Source organism: Lampris incognitus, chromosome 17, assembly GCF_029633865.1.
Source record: "Lampris incognitus isolate fLamInc1 chromosome 17, fLamInc1.hap2, whole genome shotgun sequence".
NCBI classification, from domain to species: domain Eukaryota; kingdom Metazoa; phylum Chordata; class Actinopteri; order Lampriformes; family Lampridae; genus Lampris; species Lampris incognitus.
Genome location: NC_079227.1, coordinates 33,260,498 through 33,287,404, shown reverse-complemented (window position 1 = coordinate 33,287,404; position 26,907 = coordinate 33,260,498). Strand labels below are relative to the sequence as shown.

At 45.7% G+C, this 26,907-nt stretch overlaps 1 protein-coding gene across 1 annotated transcript in view; it reads left to right on the top strand.

Annotated features, from left to right (window-relative positions):
* LOC130127193 (glutamate receptor ionotropic, delta-1-like) overlaps positions 1–26,907 on the top strand; it is a 613,283-nt gene that overhangs the window by 224,073 nt on the left and 362,303 nt on the right. The window lies entirely within an intron of this gene.

Sequence of the window (26,907 nt, the reverse complement as noted above, 5' to 3'; positions counted from 1 at the left end):
CACGGTTGGTGAGCGTTACCGAGGGGCGGTGTACCCTGTCTCGGCATTATCTTCTTTTCCCCAAAAGTACCGCTATATTCAAACGTTGACCGAGTTCATACATCAGAACTCCTCATTTAAAAAAAAACTGGCAATCATTGCGATCTGTTTTGGCAGAGGAAGAGACAAAGCAGTTTATGTTTACCAGCAGTCGTGCTCCAGCTAAGGCTTGCTGCCTGGCCCAGGGGCAGCGCCGCTATGGCAATTCAACTTTATGTCTGCACACACGTCATCTTCATCTCCCCCAGCTAGTACCTTCCAATTAAATTCCAGCAGTATGGAAAATTATTGACCTTCTATTGGGACGTCTATCCTGACATGCAAGGACCCCCCCCGTGTTTACTGACAGCAGCTGTCTGCGTGCTACACCTCCAGTGGGGGGTTAGGGTTCCTTTAGGGTTCCTCCAGGGTTCCTTTAGGGTTCCTCCAGGGTTCCTTTAGGGTTCCTCTAGGGTTCCTTTGGGGTTCCTCTAGGGTTCCTTTAGGGTTCCTCTAGGGTTCCTGAAGGGTTCCTCCAGGGTTCCTTTAGGGTTCCTCTAGGGTTCCTTTAGGGTTCCTCGGCAGCTCCACCGCCGCAGATGAGATTTACGTACCTCGGTTGAGGGCACCAAAACAGTGTTTGTAAGTGGGAGTTTCAATGTCTCCTTCATCTTCCTACCAAACGGTCCCTGATTTATTTTACCGAGCCGTCTGTACCCCCAGAAAACCCCCGGCTGTTCAGCGGTGGGTGGTGACATCAAGCACAACATCAACAGCCATCGTTACTGTTTGTACGAGTGTGTTCATCTCTGGTGGCTGTTTGTGTCAGGTTTGCTGTTGTCGTTGTTGTGTGTGTGTGTGTCTGTGGGTGGGGTGGTTATGTGGCTGAGAGAGAACACAGTAATCTTTTGTCATATAAACAGTGGTTTTGTGTTATCAACACTATTGTTCCATTTTGACTTGTTTGTTTGATTTCTTGTTCCTGCTTTAACTGAGTAGACTGAGCGCTTGCCTCCTCTCTGGCCCCGCCCCTCCTTCATTCTGATTGGTTGGTAGAATTCAAAGTGACATTTGATGAGCCGTGTGCTCAAGCAACTGCTGAGATTATTCTAAGCCACCAAGTCCATGATCACAGTTTGCTGCGTGTGTGTGTGTGTGTGTGTGTGTGTGTGTGTGTGTGTGTGTGTGTGTGTGTGTGTGTGTGTGATTGGCGCCAGGCTGGAACAACAATTCAAACTGGTAGTCTTACGCCACCGTCCATGCCACCTTGCCATACATAACAAGTAAAACATGATTCACATTACTGTTAAGAACAACTAAGACCACCAAACATTGCAAAAGTGACATCAGTGTACTTTCTTTCTTTTTGCTCACCTTTTTAAAAAAATATATATTATAGCCTGTATGGTTTGGAGACAGTGGCACTGATGAAGAGACAGGAGGTGGAGCTGGAGGTGGCAGAGATGAAGATGATACAATTTTAATTGGGAGTGATGAAGAAGGACAGGATTAGGAACAAGTATGTTAGAGGGACAGCTCAGGTTGGACGGTTTGGAGACAAAGCAAGAGAGGCAAGATGGAGATGGCTTGGACATGTGTGGAGGAGAGATGCTAGGTATACTGGGGGAAGGATGCTGAATATGGAGCTGCCAGGGAAGAGGAGAAGAGGAAGGCCAAAGAGGAGGTTTACGGATGTGGTGTGGGAGGACATGGAGGTGGCTGGTGTGACAGAGGAAGATGCAGACGACAGGAAGAGATGGAAATGGATGATCCACTGTGGCGCCCCCTAACGGGAGCAGCCGGAAGTACTAGTACTACTAGTAGTATTAGTAGTAGTGGTAGTGGTAGTGGTAGACTATTCTGTGCTCTGAAGTACAGTCTCAATGATACCTCCATTCAGGCGTCTTCTTGTCCATGTATCTTGAGTCACAACAGCAGGCATATTGTCGTATAAGGTTAACAACATGACGAAAGCGCACATTGATTGAAGGGGTTTTCCAGTGCTTCCATCATGGTTACCCCACAAAGATAACACGACTTGGGCCAAAAAGAAAGGCAGCTCATAGATGGAAGCCATTGGTGTGTGGAACACTGGTATGCTTTGGAAAAGGGTTGGGATGAGTAATATACATTTATGATCCTAAATTGTGCAAAAACACAGGTGTGCCCCTGTAAAAGCAATGTCAGGTCCAAGCAAAGCCTTTAACCATTTTTTTATGCATGTTTTAGAAATGTCTGGCATCAGATCAATAGTGTATATATTAAATATTTGTCCTTTCTGGAAAAGTGATCCATATTTAAAATGTTGCTCTGTCTTTTTCAGAGCTATAGGAAGCACTGCTAGTTCGGGGGATTGTCCCTCTCATCTCCGACTGTAAACTGAAATTTCTTCTTGAAATTGTGAGTTCTTACTTCCATGTTCAACTCGTCAAGTACGTACTCGTCAGTAGTTAGAGTGAGTCTTTATACGTGGTTTTGAGAGATGGCCGGTGTGTTTCTCTTCTATATGACTGCTCCCCAGTACAGAAGCAAGGCAATGCGAGTGGATTGACGACATTTTAACCAATCGTCTTTCACGATAAGCAGCGCGGCATTTGCAGCAGCCTCACCCAGTACCGTCCACGCAGTGTCTTTGTCCACGTCTGCATGTAAGTTGTGTCTTCGTTTGACGGCTGGGAGAGCTGGCGCTGGATCAGCTGGGAGAGCCTGGTCAGCCGCGTCCTGTGGGCCCAGGGACCACGGCCCTGCCCGGAGCTGCGCCCGAAGAGGAAACGCCGCGGGCGGTCTGACCGGACGCGGAAGCGGGGCAGGCTAAGCTAACTGCTAGCCCATGCAGACCGGCAGTCATCCTGGCTGGCGTTCGTTCCCTTGAACAGTGATTAATTAATTTATTTATTTATTTTTTAGTGTGGCTATGTGTGTTAGCTTGGATATGTGTGTTAGCTTGGATATGTGTGTTAGTTTGGTTGTGTGTGTTAGTTTGGATATGTGTGTTCTTGCAGTTTTTGGATATGTGTTTTTGTGTTTGTGTTGCCCTGCTGTGGGCTGGGGGGAAACAAATAAGGCGTCCTGGGTACCTGATTCCCCATCATCCCTGCCGGCTGCTGAGGGCAGCAGGTCTGAGTCAGACGAGTGTCGGTCTGTCTGGGTGGTATTTTGGTCACGATCGGCTCCAGATCAAATCAGTCGCCAGGCAGGACAGGCCATCAGGAAAGGTTCCAAAACCTCCCGACGGCCAGCCAGCCAGTCCAGGCCTGTGTGTGTGGGGTGGGGGGTGGGGGGTGGGGGGGCACAGGGTCGGTGGTAAATATTGCCTGGTTTGGCTATTAGCTTGAGAATTGAGAGCACACACCACTGACTCAGTCGCGCAGAAGCCGAAGGGGAGGATGGACTGGAGAAAGAGAGGGAGGGAGCGTATGAGAGCTGATAGAGTAAAGAAAGAAGGGGGTGCCGGCAGAAGAGCGAGAGAGTCCCAGACAGAGGGGGCAGCATGATAAATGGCAGTAGAGGGTGAGAGAGAGAGAGAGAGGAAGAGATTGTGAGGAAGAGGGAGGTGTCTGAGGTAAATGTTTTGACAGAACAAAACTCGGAGGGAGAAAGCAAAGCAAGAGACCAACGAAAGAAGGAGAGGCAGAGGAAGAAAGAGATACTAAAGGGGGGGGGGGGGAGGAGGAGCGGGTTTATATTTAGGGAGCTCAGAGTGCGAGACGGAGCTCTGCGTTTCCTCCTCTCGGCCTCTGCATCTGACTATTAAGGGGCAACACAGGAGATGTTCAGAGAAATGAAAAGCTTTTGCTGTCGATCGAATACTGAAGGCGTGCCTGATTTATCTTGTCTGGTGCGACGGGGGCCGTGGCTCTCCCGGTGCTGCCTCGGGCCTCCCCACCGACCCGGCGTGGCGAGTTAAATCAAGCACATCTAAATGTGTTAGAGCTAAGAGGTAAGCCGTTTTGTGTCAGGGCGAGGGTAGATAGTGGCTCATGTACTGTTTCAGTGTCCCGAGCCCTTATCAGATGTGGATACCGAGAAGTTATAAGGAAGGCAAGCACCGAGAAGCGCCGCCGCAGGAGGACTGACGCGGCTGTTTGTGTAAAGCGGTTTGAGTCCATTTGCATACAAAGCAACCCAGAGACATAAGTGACTGTGCTGGATATCAGAGAGAGACATCGCTGCATAGCTACCCGTCACAGCAAGGGTCAGTTTCCCCACAGCCGGCGTGTTAAACGCCATATGCTGTATCCATTGTGGACGAGTGCAGAATTAAAAGGAATGAACAGGAGGTGCTGGAGATGTGATTGATGCTGAATTTTTAATCAGGATCCTTTTTTTTTCTTTTCAGCCGTGCTGCTGCTTACTGAATGAATTGTTATTTAAATTAGCAAAAACCCTGTGAGGAGAGATTGATGTCGTACATCTCATGCCATGTTTTATGGATAAGTACCCTTTCAGACTGTATCTTACTCATACAATATATATATATGTTCTGCTGCTATGGATTCAACTACAAGTCGAGCCTCACTCCAGACCCACCGGGCCTCATGTTATTGGTCCTGTCCCGCTGTGCCCTGCTCCGGCTGACCTGCTCCTCCCTGTCTCCTCTGCTCCCTGAGCTCCACTTCCTTTCTCCCTCTTTAACCCGCCGCTCTGCTCATGACACACGTGCAGGAGCTGGTGAAAGGTGGAGTTCATCCGCCTCTCTCTCTCCGCTCCCTCCACCCTGAGCGCTGCCAGGCCTTGCTGCAGCCCGACGCTGACCTGCTCCAGCTGTGTGTGGCAGGCGGGTTCGAGGCTGGGCAGGTGCCGCCGGCAGGCCTCCTTGGCCAGCTCCTCCACCTGGGCTCAGAAAGAAGCCGACCCACCGCAGCACCGCGCTACCGACTCCAGCTGAATGTTCTGCCTCACTTGGGCATTCTCCGGGTTCATGAACCGTGTATCCCATCAGGAAAGCTCTGCAGCCTGGCACAGGGTCACTGGCGGTGACTCTATATAAAAACAATGAGAGGGTTGCATCATATGAACAGTGCCATAAGAGCAGCGGTGTTAGTGAAGGGTAAACACGCCCACACACAGTTTAGCCACCTTTTTATTTTAGGTTTGATTCAAATCTCACAAAATCAGCTGTTTGTTTCAAGTCATCTGTTCCCGCTGTCATGGCGGTCAGCATAATGGTGTTGGCCACTGAGCTCATGCACATAAAAACTGAGTTGCAATTATTACAAAACTTTGATTGATGATGTCCAGCAATGTCAGGCTCAGCTGTGCTCCATTTTAGATGGCTTCCGAATTGACTCAACAGAGGAACTGAGACCGGATGAAGGTCTGGGATTTTCTCGCAACCTTACAACCTGATCTTCAGTGGTAAAGGGAAAGAGAAGGCTCTCTATCCCCCTTTTCAAACCTGAGAATGAACTCCCCCGAGAAACCATTTCGCTCGTCTGGCGGAGCTTTCAGATAGCTAATTTTCTCTGCGAGCAGCTAGTAGTGCAGCTAGTAGTGCTAGCAAGCAAATCACACCTTTAAAAAAAGAAATGCTCTGTGTCCATTCCAGATAATGACCCTAACCTCCCAGATAAATTAAACGAGTTTCATACAAGGTTTGAAAAACCTATTCCGCCAGCCATTCCCCCTACTCCCACTCCAATGCCGCCCTTCTGTATCCAGAAGGAAGAGGTGAGAGCTACATTCAAGAAGCTGAACATCAGGAAATTGGCAGGGCCAGACAGGATCAGCCCTACTTTGCTGCCCAGTATTTACCAGTCTTAGTCTTTAGTCTTTAGTCTTCAAAGATCACCTGCCTCATTGACTTCAGACCAGTTGCCCTAACATCTATGGCCATGAAAGCATTTGAGCACATTATTCTGTCATACTTGAAGTCCTGCACCTCCCCAATGATGGACCCATATCGATTTGCCTGTCAAGCCAACCAGCCAGTTAAGGATGCAGTCAGAATAACACTCCACCATGCCCTGCAACACCTGGAATCACTTAACACCTACACATACATCCTGCTCATAGACTTCAGCAGACCACGGGCTGCGTTCTCTCCCCCATGGCTCTTTTCACTTTACACCACCCACTTAACATCCATGGACAGTTCTATGAAAATAAAAAAAAATATGCAGATGACACAACCATTGTAGGCCTCATCTCTAACAATGATGAAACCCAGTACCGCATTGAAATGGACCAAGCTATCACCTGGTGTGCAAACAATGACCTCCTGCTTAATAAAACCATAACCCAGGAACTCATTATCGACCTCCGTTGCATGCCAAATCCCAAAATAGCCCTAAAAATAGACAGAGTTCCCATCACCACCATTGACTCTATTAAATTCTTCAGAACATACATGAGCAATAACCTGAAGAGGAAAACTAATACTGAACACGTCACTGCAAAAGCTCAACAATGACTTTACTTCTTTAGGCAGCTTACAAATACCAGATCAAGCATCAGTTCTCATTCTGGTCTACTAAGCCATCACTGTAATTGTAATTCCCTGTAATTCTGCTCCTTCTCAGACTAAATGCCTACTTGAGTATATTCCATCCTTTCTAAATAATCCAAATACGTTTAAGACCAGAAAAGCCTGAAGTTCGATTCATTTGAATATTAGAAGTGTACTGAAGCATCAGAAACTTAATCACTGGACTATATTAGTCTCTCAGGCAAATCCAGATATTTTGGCTCTTTCATAAACATGCCTTAAGAATAGTAGTAGTGATTCTGAGGTGGCTATTTATGTCCAATCCTGCTTTTCTGTTTCTATTCTACATGCTGTCATCATGCCCACATGTTTTCAATTCATTGCCTTAAATATAAATAGTGGGTCTAATAATTCAATTGTCGTAATTGGCATTGACAGACCTCTTCGGCGAATGCTAGGTGTATTGATTACTTGGCAGTTACTCTCACGGTATACTAACTCAGAAATTACAGTTTTGGGAGATTATAAGATTGATTGGTTGACTGTTGCTTCTGATTATTTAAAATAGGTTCTTCTAGCCTCAATTTATTTCAACTGACCAATGAACCCACCAGGCTTAATCTGGAGAACCGTGTGACCACACTGCCATCTAATTATCTACTTTATCTGATTTAATTTTTTTTTCTAAGAGGAGTGACAAAACCATTGCAAGTGGTGTTTTCGATTTAGGGATCAGTGATCATTGCCCCATGGCATGTGTGAGGAAACAAACACTTGAAGAGAACTTCATCACGAATTATATTGAAGAGAAATGTACGAAAAGTAAACAAACAAGCTTTTCTAAATGACCTCTGATAGTGACATTCATCTTACATCTGGCATTCCTGATGTTTAATTAAATTCAGATTTTTTTTTATAAAAACGTTCCTTTCTGTCATAAATAAGCATACACCTTTTAAAAAGATTAGAGTGAAAAATAAATCTAGTCCATGGTTTGCCCCTGAACTGTCAACCTCATTCATGTGAGAAACAAAGCTTGCTCCCTCGCCTGACACACTAAAGAGGCATCCATCCCACTGGGTTTCATTTAAAAATGTTAGAAATGTAGGCATGTCCCTTGTGAGAAAGGCAAAATCTGATTATTAATTGAACTTGGTCTGTAGCTCTTCAAACCCTGGGGAAAAAAAATGTGGAAGGTGGTAAAATCAAAAAAAGCAGTTCTGCTGCCTCTCTACCTGCTTATGTCAAGTTTGATGAATGCTTAGTATTTTAACTTTATTTACATAGCACTTTTCTAAAACGATTTGACAAAAAGAACTAAATCCAGACAAGGCAGGCAAAAATAAGAATAAGGCTAAATAAGTAAGAGTAAAAATAAAAATAGTATGAGTAAATAAAAACAAATATCAAACATTTATAAAAGCTGTCACAAAAAGAAAAGTTTTAAGATGAGATTTAAAAGACGCTAGAGACTCGGTTTGTCCTTGTATATCATGATAGTGTTCTACCTTTAACAGACACTTTGCAGCAGCTGGTCACATTTTTGAGGATGTGGATAGTGGATCCTGTCCTACTAACATTAACCATCTTTTTATTAATCGTGATTATGCACCTGCTCCAAATCATGCCTCTCATTTTATTCTGGAGCCTGTCTCTCTCAGCGTAGTCATTGAGGCTCTTCAAACCATTGATCCCATCAAAACTACTGGTGAAGACCATTTGGATCCTTTTTTTCTTCTTCACCATTCTGCTCTACTAATTGCTGAGCAAATAACTTACATTTTTAACCTTTCTATTTCTACTGGTGCAGCTCACAGAGTCTGGAAAACTGCTCATGTCATCCCCCTGCATAAGGGTGGAGAACGGAGTGATCCAAGTTGTCTTGTTTCGTTAAAATTCTAGTCACTTGTAAATTGTCATCTTAAGGATTTTATCACCACAAACTCTGTTCTGAGCCCACATCTAACCAGGTTCATACACAGAAATATTTCTGACATCATGCCTTGGATAAGAAAAAAAAAAGGTGCTGCCATTTTTGTGGACCTGTACAAGGCATTTGACACTGTTGATAATTCTTTGCTTTTACAAAATTTACGTAATCATGGTTTTAGTTTAGGTGCATATGCATGTTTCCTGAACAACCTATCTGCTTGGCAGCAGTCATTGAATTTGGGAACTATTTGTTCAGAGTTTTTACCGATAGTTAAGGGTGTTCCACAAGGTTCACTTCTGGGTCCAGTTCTTTTTCTCATTTATATTAATAATATTTTTTCGTATTTAATTAACTGCCATGCACATTAATACGCGGATAATATAATATTGTATTGTATTGCCGACTGCTCGGCTAGATATGGCGAACCTGCAAAATCTATTGGACATTCTCCAAGTTGCACTGATCTTAAACTTGTATTGAATGCACGTAAAACTAAGTTTCTTATTCTCTAGAGCTAGAAGTAATGGTAGCAAAAACTTTCATATTGCCGCTGCACAAGTATCCATTATTGAGTGAGTTAGAGAATATAAATACCTTGGTTTTTATATAAATGGTGTCTGTATAGATGACAAATTCACATTCATATATACAGTCTTGTCAATCAGTTAAGATATATAATTGTTTTTTGTACAGAAATAGAACTTAATTTCCTATGCTTTGTAGGAAAAGGATTGTTGAAGCTGTTTTTCTCTCTGTTATGGATTATGGTGATTTGATTTATTGGCATGCCTCTGCCTCTACCCTTGGATGCTGTTTATCATTCTGCCCTTGTGTTTATTACTGGCGATGTTTATAGCATTCACCATGGCATTCTGTATGAAATACTTGGGCGGTCTTCTCTGTCTGAGAGATGTGATATGTATCCTAGCATATGTAGTGTATGCATTTTTATCTACAAGGCCCTTACTGGGAAGCTGCCATCTTATATCAAATCTATGCTAGATTGGCCCTCTCGCAGTGTTTCTCAACTGGTGGGTTGAGACCCAAAAGTGGGTCGCGGACTCGCTGTGAATGGGTCACGGAGTGTGTAGAAAAGCCAACCCTTTAATTTTACATCAACACCCAGGCAAACGTGAATATGCACTTACCAGCAGGGGGCACAGTTGCAGAAAATGTTTGCAGTAAAGGTATTATCTAGTACCTACTGTCAATGCAAAAATATTAAACACCTTGATTTTAAGCTGTAATCCATAAATCCTGTTGTTTTCTTTTTCAAACACACACAAAAAAAAAACAAAAAAACAAATCTGTTTCCACACGTTTATGTTGTAGAAAACAGGTTAATATGATAACTTATCAGCCAACAGAAATATGATAACTTATCAGCCAACAGATGCTCAAACCTCTTCTCTCTTAAGTCGAAATGGAGAAATCTCATGATTTCTATGACACGGTTCCATGCCATTGTTTCTCTGAAAATACCTCCAACCAGAAGCTCTCAATATTCAGGTTTTTGCCACCATATATCCCATGAGCATATCCAATGAAAGCTTTTAGTTCATTCATAGACAATCATAGATGCTGTGCACCTCGGTCACACAGTACAGCCCCTGATGTGTGTCAGCATGTCCATGTCAAATAAACAAAGAAAGCTGTCGAGCTTACTGGATATTAATGTTTTGGCATAATCAGTTGGAGCTGTTTCCGTTTGAATAGTAAGTGAATGCAGCCTACCTGGTCCCACACTGACTGACTGTTCAAACTAATCACACCATCTTGTGCTGTATCATCTCGTGCTGTCTCATGTCTCATCTTGTGCTGTTTTATGTCTCATCTCATGCTGTCTCATCTCATGCTGTTTCATGTCTCATCTTGTACTGTCTCATGTCTCAGCTCGTGCTGTCTCATCTCATCTCGTGCGTTCTCGTCTCGAGCTGTTTCATGTCTCATCTCATGCTGTCTCATGTCTCATCTCGTGCTGTCTCATGTATCATCTTGTGCTGTCTCATGTCTCATCTCGCGTTGTCTCATGTCTTATCTTGTGCTGTCCCATGTTTCATCATATGCTGTTTCATGTCTCATCTCACGTTGTCTCATGTCTTTTCTTGTGCTGTCTCATTACTCATCTCGTGCTGTCTCATTACTCATCTCGTGCTGTGTCATGTCTCATCTTGTGCTATCTCATGTCTTATCTCGTGATGTCTCATGTCTCATCTCGTGATGTCTCATGTCTCATCTCGTGATGTCTCATGTATCATCTTGTGCTGTCTCATGTCTCATCTCGCGTTGTCTCATGTCTTATCTTGTGCTGTCCCATGTTTCATCATATGCTGTTTCATGTCTCATCTCACGTTGTCTCATGTCTTTTCTTGTGCTGTCTCATTACTCATCTCGTGCTGTCTCATTACTCATCTCGTGCTGTGTCATGTCTCATCTTGTGCTATCTCATGTCTTATCTCGTGATGTCTCATGTCTCATCTCGTGATGTCTCATGTCTCGTCTTGTGCTGTCCCATGTATCATCTTGTGCTGTCTCATGTCTCATCTCGCGTTGTCTCATATCTTATCTTGTGCTGCCCCATTTTTCATCATATGCTGTTTCATGTCTCATCTCGCGTTGTCTCATATCTTTTCTTGTGCTGTCTCATTACTCATCTCGTGCTGTCATGTATCATCTTGTGATGTCTCATGTCTTATCTCGTGATGTCTCATGTCTCATCTCGTGATGTCTCATGTCTCGTCTTGCGCTGCTGATCCATCAGAATCTAGTAGCAGAGCGAGGACTTCTTGTGGATACATTCACTTTGTTGTAGCCACAGTGAAGTGTTATTCAACAAGTTGTTTACTCCCAAGTGAGTCCCCTGCTTATATTAGGTGAGTGCATGGTAATTTCACCCACAATTATGAATTTTCCCACAAACAAACTGCTGTTCTCAGGGCAAATCAATTATAATTTGTATGGATTTAGTTTCAATGGCGGGCGATTTAGACCATTGGCACGTACAGTTAGAATGAGGAGGCCATTCAGCTTTTCAATAGCACGATGAAGGAGGAGAGCAGATGCATTCACACTTGAGTACTGGCACACTTCCACCTATTGTCTAGCTGAAGTTACTGTCAATAGTCAAAGTCCATCTATCCTAATTTTAAGTATTTAAATCGCAAATAGTTTGGAAAAGTCATGGAATGTCGAGTCTCTTGCATTTTCAGTTTTGGAGAAATATATTGCCCTGTGAGGGCCTGGCGGCCTGTCCAGGGTGTCTCCCCGCCTGCCACCCAATGACTGCTGGGATAGGCTCTAGCATCCCATGACCTGGATTCAGATAAGCAGCTTGGATGATGGGTGGATGGATATATATTTTTAAGGGCCCGCGTACATTAACGTGTGCTTTGGTGCAAGTCAAAGCAGAGGAAGAGGTTGGACACTGAGCATGATCACCCCAGACTCTGAAACTCTTATCAGGAGTAAAGCACATCCCCGACTATCTCAGTAGCCTCCTCAAATGCCTGTTCAGGGGAAACAGCCTGTTTGGCAGGCCTACTCACACAGATTATCATATCATGTGTGTAAACACAGTTATGACGACCATTTTATTCATATCCACCAGGAGCAGCGAGCAGCAGCATGCAGCTCTTTGTTTGTTCATACTCATCAGTTTATTAATCAGGATGGGTTTGTTATTGCTGGACTACTGAGCTCTGAATGCAGGGATGAAAATATTTGTTTATTTTATGTTAAAAAACGAAAAGTCATGATGACATGGTGTACTGTGTGTTTGCTAACCAGTTATCCAGAAATACATTTGCTCGGTTTGAATCCTATAAAAGTGGACCGCGACTTAATGAGCGTGGGTAAATGTGGGTCCCAAGGCCGAACCAGCTAAAAACCACTGGTCTGGACCACATCAAACTCGGTCCAATGACTGGCTTTCACTGCAAGTCCCCCGGGTTTTTCCTGAGCTTGAATGATCTGCTTTTGGTTTCTATGCGCCGACCACCTGGACCCTCTTTACAACGCACCCTAAAAATTAATGCTTTGATAAGCCTCGGTCAGTTTAAATCTACGATTACAAACCACTCAGCTTCTGGTTTTACCTGTTCTTATTTGTTTATTTAATCTTTATTAACTGTATTTATATGCCTGTTGTAATTTATTGTTTTCTTTTATCTTGTATCTTTTTAGTCTTGTATCTTTTTTAAGTCGTTTTAAACTGTTACTCGACATCATTGTAAATGAGGGCCAGCCCTCAATGATTTTTTGAGTTTAAATAAAGGAAATGATAATAATAATGATGGTAATGATGATGATAATAACATTATTATTTATAATAATAATATAACAACAACAAAAATAATAATAATAATAATGATAATGATAATAATAATGATTAATTAAACTACACAAGATGCTGCTGGCCACACAGAGAAACGGGAAGACCGTGAAATCATCGTCATTCAAACACTATAAAAACACACAAGTCCAGTTAATATCCATGACTTTTGACTGGAATATGATTGATAAAGTGCCATGCGACGATGACTTCTTCCGAACAATTTGCAATTTATCAAGCTAATGGCATGACCGTTTATCGGTGGGCGTCCATTCCTCATTATGGTAACTCAATAAGCCCGGCCTCCGCCTGGCGGTGCTCTGCGGCAGTTAGTCATGGTGAGGGGTTAACTGTAGGAAATGCCATGGTGCTCCGTAGGGCTAGCATGGGTAGTGATTAACTGTAGCTCACGTCATTGTACTCAACGGTGGGTCGATACGCTGCTGCTGCTGCCGCTGTCAGATCATAACTGATGGAGGAAGGCATGCTACTTCATGGCAGCATCTGCATTCATGAGCAAATGTCTGCGCTCGTGTGTGCCCACATATTTATTTCTATATGTATGAGATGTTTATGTACGTAATTGCTGCATGTGCACATGCATCAGCTGCTTGTACACGTGTTTCCATACATAGCTACACTACATGATTGTGGCAGGCGGCACGGTGGCGCAGGGGTTAGCGTTGTCGCCTCACAGCAAGAAGGTCCTGGGTTCAAGCCCCCGGGTAGTCCAACCTTGGGGGGTGGTCCCGGGTTGTCCTGTGTGTGGAGTTTGCATGGTCTCCCCATGTCTGCGTGGGTTTCCTCCCAGTCCAAAGCCATGTAGGTCGGCTGAATCGGCCATGCTAAATTGTCCCTGTGGGGGGTGTGGGGGAGTGAGCATGGGCGTCAGTTCTTTTGAAAATTGTTGAGGATAATGACAAGTTTGACATGTTCGCCCCGTTTTTGAGCGGGCGATATGCTGCCAGCAGATTAAATGGCCCCCCAGGGGTGCCATTAGAAGCTGTTTGTGCTTTGCTTCCATGGATGACATAATGCATCATGGTAAGGTAGACATGTCGGCCTCTTTTAGTGTAGTGTTTTGAAAGTCACCGTCATGGTGTGACATGATAAAACGTCTATGAAAGCCACATAACCGACTTGTCTAAGTTACATGTCCGCCAAGCACACCGCCTGTGCATGTTTTCCCAATTACTGACACCGTGCTGGACTCTGGATGTCACTCCTCCAAGCCATATTGCAGCACATTAGGACTGTAATGTTGACGTCGCTGCCGGCATTTTCTGGTCTCAGGTCCCGGGCTGTTCCGGCGGTGTCCGGACACTGCTTGGCATCCTCCTCATCACATTCTTCATATAATTTATAATTCCGCTATAATTCTGTTATGCTCTTTCAATGTTGTATTGTGTAAATTGTGTACACACAACCTCCATCACACGTTGTGCGTCTTGGGAGAGAGAGCCCTCCTCGGTTGCTCTCCCATATTTGTGGGGTGGTCCGTATCGGGAAAGAGTGGAATAGTAGTGCAGTTGTTCATGGTGAGGGTTAGTTGCTGTGGAGGTCTGGTGTCAGTTTGTCAGCTTGAACACTTGAATGGAAGTGACTCCCCAGATATCAATTACATTGTAAATTCTGCTTCCGGTGTGGGAAGATGGCGGCGCGAATTCACGTTTGCGGCGGCCTCACCCGGTACCGTCCATGCAGTGTCTTTGCCCATGTCTGTGTCTAAGTTTTGTCTTCATTTGATGGCTGGGAGAGCTGGCGCTGGATCGGTTGGGAGAGCTTGGTCTGCTGGGTCCTGTGGGCCCAGGGACCACGGCCCTGCCCGGAGCTGCGCCTGAAGAGGAAACACCAAGGGCGGTCTGACGGGACACGGAAGCAGGGCAGGCTAAGCTAACTGCTAGCCCATACAGACCGGCAGGTCTGCTAACACCGAGGGCAGTCTGGTGGCGGCCTCACCTGGCGTTGACCGTGTTTTTAGTGTCGTCGTGTGGAGTGCGGGGAGGTGTGTTGAGGATGTCTTGCTAGGAGAGCTGGCATTGGACTGGCTGAGGGAGCCTGGTCTGCTGCGTCTGGTGGGCCTAAGAACCACGGCCCTTTCCGGAGCTGCACCCAAAGAGGAAACACTGAGGGTGGTCTGACAGGACGCAGAAGCGGGACAGCCTAAGCTAAGAGCTAGCCAGTGCAGACCGGGAGTCCTGACAGTCGTCCTGGCTGGCGTCCGCTCTCCTGGACATGGATGTTTTTGTTTAGTGTGGCTGTATGTGTTAGTTTGGATAACATATTTGTTCTGGGGCTGCAGACTACCTCCTCCGATACATGTGGAGTCGCCAGCCACTTCTTTTCACCTGACAGTGAGGAGTTTCGCCATGGGGACGTAGCACATGAGAGGATCATGCTGTTCCCCCCAGTTCCCCGGCGCCCAGACCGACCAGAGGAGGCGCTAGGGCAGCGACCAGGACACATTCCCACATCCGGCTTCCCACCCGCAGACACGGCCAACTGTGTCTGTAGGGACGCCCGACCAAGCCGGAGGTCACGCGGGGATTCGATCCGGCGATCCCCATGTTGGTAGGCAACGAAATAGACCCCCACGCCACCCGGACGCCCCAAAAGAGTTTTGATACAGTGGGTGAAGGCCTCAGGCTAGAGTGTATTTTGCCTGTCATGTCTCATGGCACGTCAGCATGTCTCCGGTAGTTAGCGGTGATACTCAGAGACAAAGCCAGCCAGGGAGCAGTAGCGTTAGACTGCGGCTGTCCCGGATCTGAGTTCGCACCGCGGTTCTAATGTGGTTCGTGTCGGATGTGGTTTGGTGTCGGAGGCACGAGCCGCATCCGTAAAGCGTACGTGGCAGGTGTCGGCACGCGGCATCACAGCGGAGAGACAGGCTCCCACTGTTAGCTGGGAGCTTTTTTTGACAATGGCATCTGCTCAGAAATATTAAGCTGTGCGTGGTGTCAGGAGAAAGGCAGCATCGCTGCGGGCGAAGCCCCAGGAGAGCTCTCCCGAGAGACTGATCCGACAGGGAAATGTGGTCGACAAAAAAACACCCCAACGCTCTGCAGAGAACGACATGTAAATTTCGGACATTATGGCAAGATGTTCTTCCTTTCTGATTTACAGGGGGAAAAACAAGTTAACCCACTTTTTCTTTTCTTTTTGTAGCCAACTCAGGAACACAAGTTTGGATTCTTGCAGAGACATTAAGTGGTCGCCTACCAACACGGGGATCGCCGGTTCGAATCCCCGAGTCACCTCCGGCTCGGTCGGGCGTCCCTACAGACACAGTTGGCTGTCAGCGGGTGGGAAGCCGGATGTGGGTATGTGTCCTGATCGCTGCACTAGCGCCTCCTCTGGTCGGTCAGGGCGACTGTTCGGGGGGAGGGGGGACTGAGGGGAATAGCGTGATCCTCCCACGCACTACGTCCCCCTGGTGAAACTCCTCACTGCCAGGTGAAAAGAAGCGGCTGGCGACTCCACATGTATGGGAGGAGGCATGTGGTGGTCTGCAGCCCTCCCCGGATCAGCAGAGGGGGCGGAGCAGCGACTGGGGTGGCTCGGAAGGGTGGGGTAATTGGCTGGATACAACTGGGGTAGAAGCATCACGTGGTTTAATCTGACAGTGTGTTTGTGTGGGCACAAGGGCCCCTCGCAAACACATGGCCTTCGCTTCACCTCGCATGAAATTGCCCAACTGACATTAAACAGACCAGGACCTCACCCGAGAATCCATGCTTTGTTTTGTTTTTTTCACATGCTTATTGGATTTATAGGTTCACAGTTCACATGGACCACTTAACGACCTTTCCCGGTCACTGTCACCGTTAATCACGGGCAGAAAATTTAATCTCATCTCCACAGAAGACAGAAACTCTAACCTCGCTACACAGGACAATGGCTCGAATCGACCAATTCCAGTCCCATTCTCTCTCGCTCTCTTTCTCTCGCTCTCTTTCTCTCTCTCTCTTGCTCTCTCTCTCTCTCTCTCTCTCCTATGTTATAATGATGAATTACTTTTGAACTTTATAAGGAAAGAAGAATGACTTTTATTGAAGGCCTTCTTGATCCTCCAATCTCTCATGCACATACACTTTCTCTCTCTCTCTCTCTGTCTCTCTCTCCTCTCCTGGGAGACTCTGCTGAGAGCCCTCTTATCTAAGATCATACATTATTTAGTATTCCTGGAAGAATTCAGTGTAATCTTTCTCTGGTTCTCTGCATGTCTGAGTTAATGTGAATTAACTGTTTAACCATGCAGTAATCCAGTTGATATTACTCAGCACATGTTTTCACGAAGAATCGTTCAACACCCATATCTGGGCAATATAAAATGACTGAGTTATTAAAGTTCAATGCATTGTTTACCGTGAAATCACACTGCCATCTAATGATAATAATAATAATAATAATAATAATATAATAAAACGATAATACAAGAAGCTAGGAGACTTGGTTTGTCTTAGTTCAACAGGAAGAGAGGTCCATAGTGTGGGGGCTCTAACAGCAAAAGCCCCATCACCCTTTGTGACAAACCGAGACCTGGGAATAACCAGCAGGGCTCCATCTGCCGATCTTAATGGTCGCGAGGGGGTATACCGGCTCAATAAATCAGAAATGTATGCAGGAGCAAGACCGTGTAAGGCATTAAAAGTGAGCAATAAAATTTTAAAATCAATGTGAAATCTAACAAGGGAGCCAGTGTAGGGAGGCAAGCACAGGAGTGATATGGTCATGCCTCTTTTTCCCGGTAATGAGCCGAGCAGCGGCGTTTTGTACCAACTGCAGACGGTGGGGGGAGCCCTTGCTGATACCCGGGTAAGGTGTGTTGCAATAATCAAGCCGAGTCAAGTCTTCTTCCGCTGCCTCTCAGACCCTCTGCACCACGAGACCTGTCTTACCTTTGGCATTGGCCTTATTCCATCTCTGGGTGTTGTAGTTTCCAAGTCCAAGCTGTCCTTGACAGACCAACCCAACGATCTCGTGGTGTTTCCAGTACGCTTCTGCTTCCCTCACTGCTTCCTGAGGCTTCCACTTTCTGCCACACTTAGTGGTCTTGTTAGCGTGTCTGAGTTTCTCATCCTCAGACAGTAGCAGTGTACTGACTCTTCTTGCCTCGGTGGCTTTGAATTCTTCCACCACCGATGAGATCGCTAAGCAGAGCTTGGCGGTCCTGCTGTACAGATTGAAGCTGAAAATTGAGGGGACACCCAGCCGTCTTTGCAAGAATTTGCTGCACAGTCTCTCAGTTGCTTCCACTTGAGTCATGGGGAAGTCATATAGCAGGAATGGCCGTTGCATTCTGGGTATTATGCTATACTGGAAGCACCACACCTTAAGCCTTCCAAGCATCTGGTTGTTGTCAATTACCTTGAGCCAGATGTTTAGTTGATGGTGTCTTTGAGGTTGCCACTCTCCTTCAGGGTGTTGTCATAACTCTTTCCAAGGCATCAGATTCCTTGTTCTTGAACTGTTTGAATTTCAGTCCCTTGAATAATGAAGATGATTTTTGCCAGCTTTCCTTTCAGGACACTTAGGCTCCTAGACTTACCTGGGTTGAATTGCATCCGTGGCCATGTTGCCATCTTCTCCAGCGAGCTTAGGATCCACCGTGTTCCTTGGATTGATGTGTTCATCACAGTTATATATCATCAATTAATGCTCTGCAAGCCGGATGTCTTATACCGTCGTCCACTCTTGGACCTCTACATTGCATTCATCCTAGTAGTAGTAGTAGGTTCATGGCAGCCACAATATTAATATTATGCAATTTCTAAGTGTTCGCCCATAGATTTACATGATGTGTCAACGTTGACAGCGGAAATAAGTATAGTAATAGCCTTCAAATTCACTGCCTAGATAGAATATCCATTGACAGTAAGATCTTTCTGCTCAAACAAAGGAAAGTGGGTCTTCCTTTAAAAGCCCTTGAAGGTACCATCTTTCGTTTGACATCTGCCTACAACTATAAGAGTTGTTTACACTGTTTGAGAGCCCTCTTCCTGTTGACTCTTTTCCCCTCTACCTGTTGCACTTTCTTTCTCTTGCTTCGGCCTTCTTTTTCCTTCTGGTACTCATCCACAGCTTTATGTCCTGCAATTTTTAAGATTTTTTTTCCCTTCATTTTGCTTTTTGCCTTTGAGCTTGTATTTCCAACAACTGCTGATGAGTCAGAAAGATCATCAAGCAAGCAGCATTCAAAGACCGCAAGGAAGCCAAAACACCAGTTTAGCCGCTGCCTGCCAGTTTGACAAATATGTTTATAACCTTTTATTTTAACCTTTTGTCATTGTTTTTCTGTTTTCTAAACTTTTTTTTGTAACTTTTGTGGTCAGAGTAGCAGAGCTGTTACACTGGATGGGACTCTTTCCCCTCCTAGTGAATGCACTGTGTTGTCTACACTAAGCGCCACATGTCCAACGTGGACCCATTCTCCAAGTTGAGTCTCCGAACCAACTCTTTCAAAGTGGTTCCCCTCCGGCAGTCACTACGGAAACCCGAAGGTTGCCGAGCCATTTCCAGCACACCCGACGTCCTGCGGAAAAGCTTGCCATAATATTCAGCCATCCAGAACCGCAGGAACAAGTAGGACCAAACCATCTTCCATGCGATAAAGAGATATCCTAAATTGTTCCTTTTTTCAATTGGCTTTAATTGTCCCCCATTGTATTCAGATTCATTTCTAATTTTGTTAACCTCCAAATTACCTAATTCATTCTATTGGCAACAACTTGTTAGTTTAATGCCCATTCACTCATCAGTCCCTTCATTTATTTTTCCATTCATTAAGTCATTCATGTTTAATTACTTTCACTACTTGCTTCATAGGTATGAGTGATCTTTTATCCCATTGAGTTAGTCAATAAATATTCCCATCTAGAGGAAGTTGTTGTTGTGCACATTTTCTTCATCTGAGGGGTAACATAATTATTGTCTGTATTTGTGTATGTGTTTCTTTGGAGCAGAGCTAGAGATCCCTGAAGTGAGAGTTTGCAACTTTCAGATCTGTGACTGGATAACTGTGTTTACCTCATTTCCGTTCCTTAAATTGGAGAGTGGTGCCCTGAATTTCCAGTGAGTGCAACACTTATAGTGTAGTTACTAGTTATGGTACACATATTTGATGGGCAAGCATGTCCATCCTGCGTGAACAAACAGCGGTTGTTTTTGAAGGTGTCACTGTCAAAGTCTTCCCCATGTTGCGTCTGTCCTGCATTGGCATTGCATGCAGGATACGGTCATGGTGGATGAGCCCGCCTATTATTTATCCTACATTAGCTTTAATGATTTAGTTTGTTTTCATTTTTATTTCATCCCTCGGAGAGAGATGTAATTTACTTACAGCAAATACAATTTCAACATCACTGACCGTGTACTCCCCAGTGCTGCCGTCTTCGGAGACAAGTATTCAATATAAAATCCTCACCAGTCTACAGAAACTCTTATTCAGTGTGATATATAATCACATGCTGTTTGATGAAGGCTTCATCATGGAGTCACTGATCCAGTGAGGACTACTTTCCTTCCCTTCCTCCCATCTTTTCCGCTCTTCCCCTTTTCTTTCCCCTCATGTCATCTCCCTGCTACTCACAGCCACATCCAGTAACCACGGTGTTAGCCTCTGAATTTGTCTCCCAAGCATTTCAATTCCACTTCCCATCAGCAGCTATCAGCTAGGGTGCACTGCCGGAGACTGTTTGTTTCAAGGGCATGGTGAGGAAGAGAAGGAACGGAAGGGAGGGAGGCGGCGGGATGGAGAAAGGAAAGTAGAGCAACGAGAGTGTCAAGTTATTTAGGGAAATTTGCTTCAGCTTCTGTCCAAACTTGAAAAAGGCCTCAGCGAACTACAGGGAATGTATGGCACAACTCAAACAGCAATCTTCTTTTGTTTTATTGAATTATTTCAACAGTCGAGCTTTTTGATGATTGAGTTGTTAGGTTGAATACCTTTACAATACAAAGAGAAAAAACAACAATGCTGCCATTACTGCTAATCCCATTCCACATGTGCAGAAAATAAAGCTCCTTTTATCCCTTTACTTAATCATTCTTTTAAGGGCATGAACCAGATGACTCTCACTCATACATCTTTTACCAAATTGAATTAATATATAACCGTACACATGTACTTAATTGCACATAACATGGCTTACCTCAAGCTAGCCGTGAATTGCACAAGATAAACTACAAAACAAGGCAATCTGAGGGATTAGCTAAACGTTTTAACATTAGCCTAACAACAGAATGCTAACCAGCAACGGATTCTAACAGCAACACAGAATTAATTAGCCCACTACATAAAGCTCCTTTGGCTTGCTGGCTCTCAAGTAGCACCCATCTGCAGCTCACGCCACACTCTCTCCCTCTGCTGCTCTTCCTCCTCCTCCCCCTCCTCCTTCTTCTTCTTCTTCTTTTTCTCTCGGTGTACTGGCGGATCGCTAACAACTTTAAAGTGCATACCGACACCTACTGTACAAGAGTGTGTAACATCATATCATTTCACCCCATTAAATTCTACCCATCAACCTTGTGTCACTTAAAAAAGTAAAGGGTGCCTGTAGGTAGACGATCAGTATACCCTAGATGATCCTTAGGGTTAGGGTTAGGGTCTCAGTCATATTATGTCTTCACATTATTAATAGCATTACACGATTATTATTATTATTATTCTTAGTATTATACTATTGATGTGCCATTGGCTACTACTACTACTACTTCGCCACCAACGTGACAGTTTAAACACAGGCGACAACCATTTAAAGTAGGCTGGAAGGACCCTTTAACCGACTGACCAATAGAATTGCTTCATACCAACTTCTGAATTCCAGGGTGCACGGATCGTCTAGGGTATACCAATCATCTACCTACAGTGCCTCTCCGTCTCTCCCATCGTGAGCTCCTTTTTATTTTTCTTCTTCTTGGTTCTTCATGAATGATTTTTGTTTCTTCTTCGTGGCCTATGCTTGACAACCGCCAAACTCAACTTCCTTCCGTGTCAAAATAAAAGCCGGCATTCATTTAGGATCTGACAGCAGAGAGAAAGAGCAGTAGTTTGATGGTTAAAAAAAAAACAGAAAGAGGAGGGCGAGAACCTGAGAGGGGGATGACGTTAGCCTTCTTTTCCATTTTCTCTTGGGTATTAGTACCTTGAGCGTTAGGACAGAGGAAGACACTGTATATGATCTCTTCTGCTCTAGGCCAGTCCACTACATTGGTTTACTGTCAAGGTTGTATGTCAGAGTGAGACAGTATGTCAGTGTGAGACAGTATGTCAGTTTGAGACAATATGTCAGAGTGAGACAGTATGTTAGAGTGAGACAGTATGTTAGAGTGAGACAGTATGTCGGAGTGAGACAGCATGTCTGTGAGACAGTATGTCGGAGTGAGACAGTATGTCTGTGAGACAGTATGTCAGAGTGAGACAGTATGTCAGAGTGAGACAGTATGTTAGAATGAGACAGTATGTCTGTGAGACAGTATGTCGGAGTGAGACAGCATGTCTGTGAGACAGTATGTCGGAGTGAGACAGTATGTTAGAGTGGGACATTATGTCTGTGAGACAGTATTTCGGAGTGAGACAGTATGTCAGAGTGAGACATTATGTCGGTGTGAGACAGTATGTTAGAGTGAGACAGTATGTCAGAGTGAGACAGGTGTGTTGGCGTCACTTTCACTACATGATCGCCGAGGGAAACAATGCGTTGCGGCTTATCCCACATGTACATGGCACCACTGTAAGAAAGCCAGCTGGAGGGACGAACACACAGAACGAGGGAAGAGAACACACAGAACGAGGGAAGAGAACACACAGAACGAGGGAAGAGAACACAGAACGAGGAAAGAGAACACAAAGAATGAGGGAAGAGAACACACAGAACGAGGGGAGAGAACACACAGAACGAGGGTAGAGAACACACAGAACAAGGGAAGAGAACACACAGAACGAGGGGAGAGAACACACAGAACGAGGGGAGAGAACACACAGAACGAGGGGAGAGAACGCACAGAACGAGGGAAGAGAACACACAGAACGAGGGGAGAGAACACACAGAACAAGGGGAGAGAACACACAGAACGAGGGAAGAGAACACACAGAACGAGGGGAGAGAACGCACAGAACGAGGGAAGAGAACACACAAAACGAGGGGAGAGAACACACAGAACAAGGGGAGAGAACACACAGAACGAGGGAAGAGAACACACAGAACGAGGGGAGAGAACGCACAGAACGAGGGAAGAGAACACACAAAACGAGGGGAGAGAACACACGGAACAAGGGGAGAGAACACACAGGAGGAGAGGAGAGAACGCACAGAAGGAGAGGAGAGAACACACAGAACGAGGGAAGAGAACACACAGAACGAGGGGAGAGAACACACAGAACGAGGAGAGAGAACACATAGAACGAGGGAAGAGAACACACAGAACGAGGGGAGAGAACACACAGAACGAGGGGAGAGAACACACAGAACGAGGGGAGAGAACACACAGAACGAGGGAAGAGAACACACAGAACGAGGGAAGAGAACACACAGAACGAGGGAAGAGAACACACAGAACGAGGGAAGAGAACACACAGAACGAGGGGAGAGAACACACAGAACGAGGGGAGAGAACACACAGAACGAGGGAAGAGAACACACAGAACGAGGGAAGAGAACACACAGAACGAGGGAAGAGAACACAAAGAACGAGGGAAGAGAACACACAGAACGAGGGAAGAGAACACACAGAACGAGGGAAGAGAACACACAGAACGAGGGAAGAGAACACACAGAACGAGGGAAGAGAACACACAGAACGAGGGAAGAGAACACACAGAACGAGGGAAGAGAACACAAAGAATGAGGGAAGAGAACACACAGAACGAGGGAAGAGAACACACAGAACGAGGGAAGAGAACACAAAGAACGAGGGGAGAGAACACAAAGAATGAGGGAAGAGAACACACAGAACGAGGGAAGAGAACACACAGAACGAGGGAAGAGAACACAAAGAACGAGGGGAGAGAACACACAGAACGAGGGGAGAGAACACACAGAACGAGGGAAGAGAACACACAGAACGAGGGAAGAGAACACACAGAACGAGGGAAGAGAACACACAGAACGAGGGAAGAGAACACACAGAACGAGGGAAGAGAACACACAGAACGAGGGAAGAGAACACACAGAACGAGGGAAGAGAACACACAGAACGAGGGGAGAGAACACACAGAAGGAGAGGAGAGAACACACAGAAGGAGAGGAGAGAACACACAGAACGAGGGAAGAGAACACACCGAACGAGGGAAGAGAACACACAGAACGAGGGAAGAGAACACACAGAACGAGGGGAGAGAACACACAGAAGGAGAGGAGAGAACACACAGAAGGAGAGGAGAGAACACACAGAACGAGGGGAGAGAACACACAGAACGAGGGGAGAGAACACACAGAACGAGGGAAGAGAACACACAGAACGAGGGGAGAGAACACACAGAACGAGGGGAGAGAACACACAGAACGAGGGAAGAGAACACACAGAACGAGGGGAGAGAACACACAGAACGAGGGAAGAGAACACACAGACAGAAAACACAACCAGGCAGTCTAACAGCAAAATGTGTAATTAGAGACTTGGACGGGACATATGAAGGACAGTTGGGCAGTGAGACTGACAAAAGAAAGCAAGGACACATGCAGGGAGGTGGAGGGAGATGGAGGGAGATGGAGGGAGATGGAGGAGTGAGCCACGGAGCTGTGCAGACCACCATTAGGCCTGTCTTACATGACGGTGCTGTCAGTTGGTAAGCATTTGACGGGTCGAGTCGTCGGTTTTACTGTATCGCCCAATATCACCAATTACACATGTACCTCCAGGGGCTCTCCAGCCTCGACACACACATGTGGTCCACAATCAGGGACAATTTGTTGTCACTTCTTTCATGCACTTGCCTACACAAAAGAAACCAAACTCCGTTTACCCCCGCCCACAGCAGCGCGACACCAAAGACAAAAACACATCCCCAATTTCCCCCAAAAACGACACCACCAAAACACAAAAACAGAGACAACAAAGCAACAAAACACAAACGGTTAACAACACAGTCCACGCAGTGCAACACAGTCCAAACACTCCACCGTCCAGAGAGCGCACACCAGCTAGCATGAACCGCCGGTCTGCATGGGCTAGCAGTTAGCTTAGCCTGCCCCGCTTCCGCATCCTGTCAGACCGCCCCCGGCGTCATCGGGCCCACTGCCTAATGTTTGCCCCATGTCTGCAGTGTGTGTGTGTGTGTGTGTGTGTGTGTGTGTGTGTGTGTGTGTGGTGTTTACATGGATATGTGGGGTGCACGTGTGTAAAGGAAAGAGACAGAGTGTGAACTGGCCTGAGAGAGAAGCAGGAGATGACGAGAGAGACGGCGGTGTTGCAGCGTGTGCGGTCTGGTTGCAGTACCCCTGCTGTCCACACGGACGCCGTGTTGGCCATTAGTGGAGTTGTAATGGTCTACGTCTTTGTGGCGTTACAAACAAATGTAGCAGTCCTCTGAAACCGAGCCCCGAACATCGTTCTGTCTGGTGAGCCTCATGCTGCTCTCATCACACATGGAAACTGCAGCATGCTGTGTGTGTGTGTGTGTGTTCACACACACACCTGTATGGTTGTGTGTTGATGCAACTGTGGGTGTGATTGTTTTGTAAGACAGAGGGTGCAGGAGTCTGAATCTCTTGGGTAGTTTAGTGTGAAAATGAGAGAAGAAGAAGGAGAAGAAGAGATAATGAGAGGAAGAGTTTAGGATCTGAGAGTGGAGGGAAAAAGGACGAGCGAGTTAAAATGAGACATAATCAAAGTGTGTGTGTGTCCGCGCGCGTGTGTGTGTGTGAGTGTGAGTGTGTCTGCGCGTGTGTGTGTGAGTGTGTGTGTGAGAGTGTGTGTGTGTGAGTGTGTGTGTGTAGGGTTGTGTGTTGATACTATTGTGGGTGTGATTGTTTTGTAAGACCGAGGGTGGAGGAGTCTGAATCTCTAGGGTAGTTTTGCGTGAAAATGAGAGAAGAAGAAGAAGAAGAAGAAGAAGAAGAAGAAGAAGAAGAAGAAGAAGAAGAAGAAGAAGAAGAAGAAGAAGAAGAAGAAGAAGAGTTTAAGATCTGAGAGTGGAGGGAAAAAGAAAAAAAAAGAACGAGCAAGTTAAAATGAGACGGAATCAAAGTGTGTGTGTGTCTGCGCGTGGGTGTGTGTGTGTGAGTGTGTGTGTGTGTCTGCGTGTGTGTGTGAGTGTGTGTGTGAGAGTGTGTGTGCGAGTGTGTGTATGGTTGTGTGTTGATACTATTGTGGGTGTGATTGTTTTGGAAGACAGAGGGTGGAGGAGTCTGAATCTCTAAGGTAGTTCTGTGTGAAAATGAGAGAAGAAGAAGAAGCAGAAGAAGAAGAAGGAGAAGAAGCAGAAGGAGAAGAAGAAGAGTTAACAAAAGAGCAAGAGTTTAAGATCTGAGAGTGGAGGGAAAAAGAAAAAAAAAGAACGAGCAAGTTAAAATGAGACGGAATCAAAATGTGTGTGTGGGGGGGCGGGCAGGGGGAGAGAAATAAAACAAAGAGAGAGAGAGAGAGAGAGAGAGAGAGAGAGAGAGAGAGAGAGAGAGAGAGAGAGAGAGAGAGAGAGAGAGACGGGGAAGGGTAGAGAGAGAAAAAGGCGGAGGCCAAGAAAATGATGAGGGAAACGATGCTGCATGAAGGCGAAAGTGGAGCTGAATGAAAACAAAAGAGGACTGGCTGCAAAGACGAGAGACAGACTGAGACAGGGAGCGAGGTAAACAAGAGGAGGGATGGGACACACACACACACACACACAAACACATGCAGACATGCAGACACACACACGCACACACACAGATATGCACACACACAGGCTTTAGCAGGCTTCGTGTCTCGCTGTACTTCTGGTATGTGTTGCATACGGGGCTGCCTACGCATTGGCAACAGCATGATGGTATGTGGTGTCCTTTTGTCAGTCTCTACCATAGCCTGGCCCCTGATACACACCGACACACACTGACACACACTGCTGCAGCCCTGCAGACTGTTGCCTTGGTTTCTTCATGGAGACTATAGTAGGTGGGCCAACACACGTTATTATGTGCAGCATTAGACAGTAATTAAATGTCACATGTCTCAGCAATCTCCTCTTATCTCCTCTTATCTTATCTTATCTTATCTTATCTC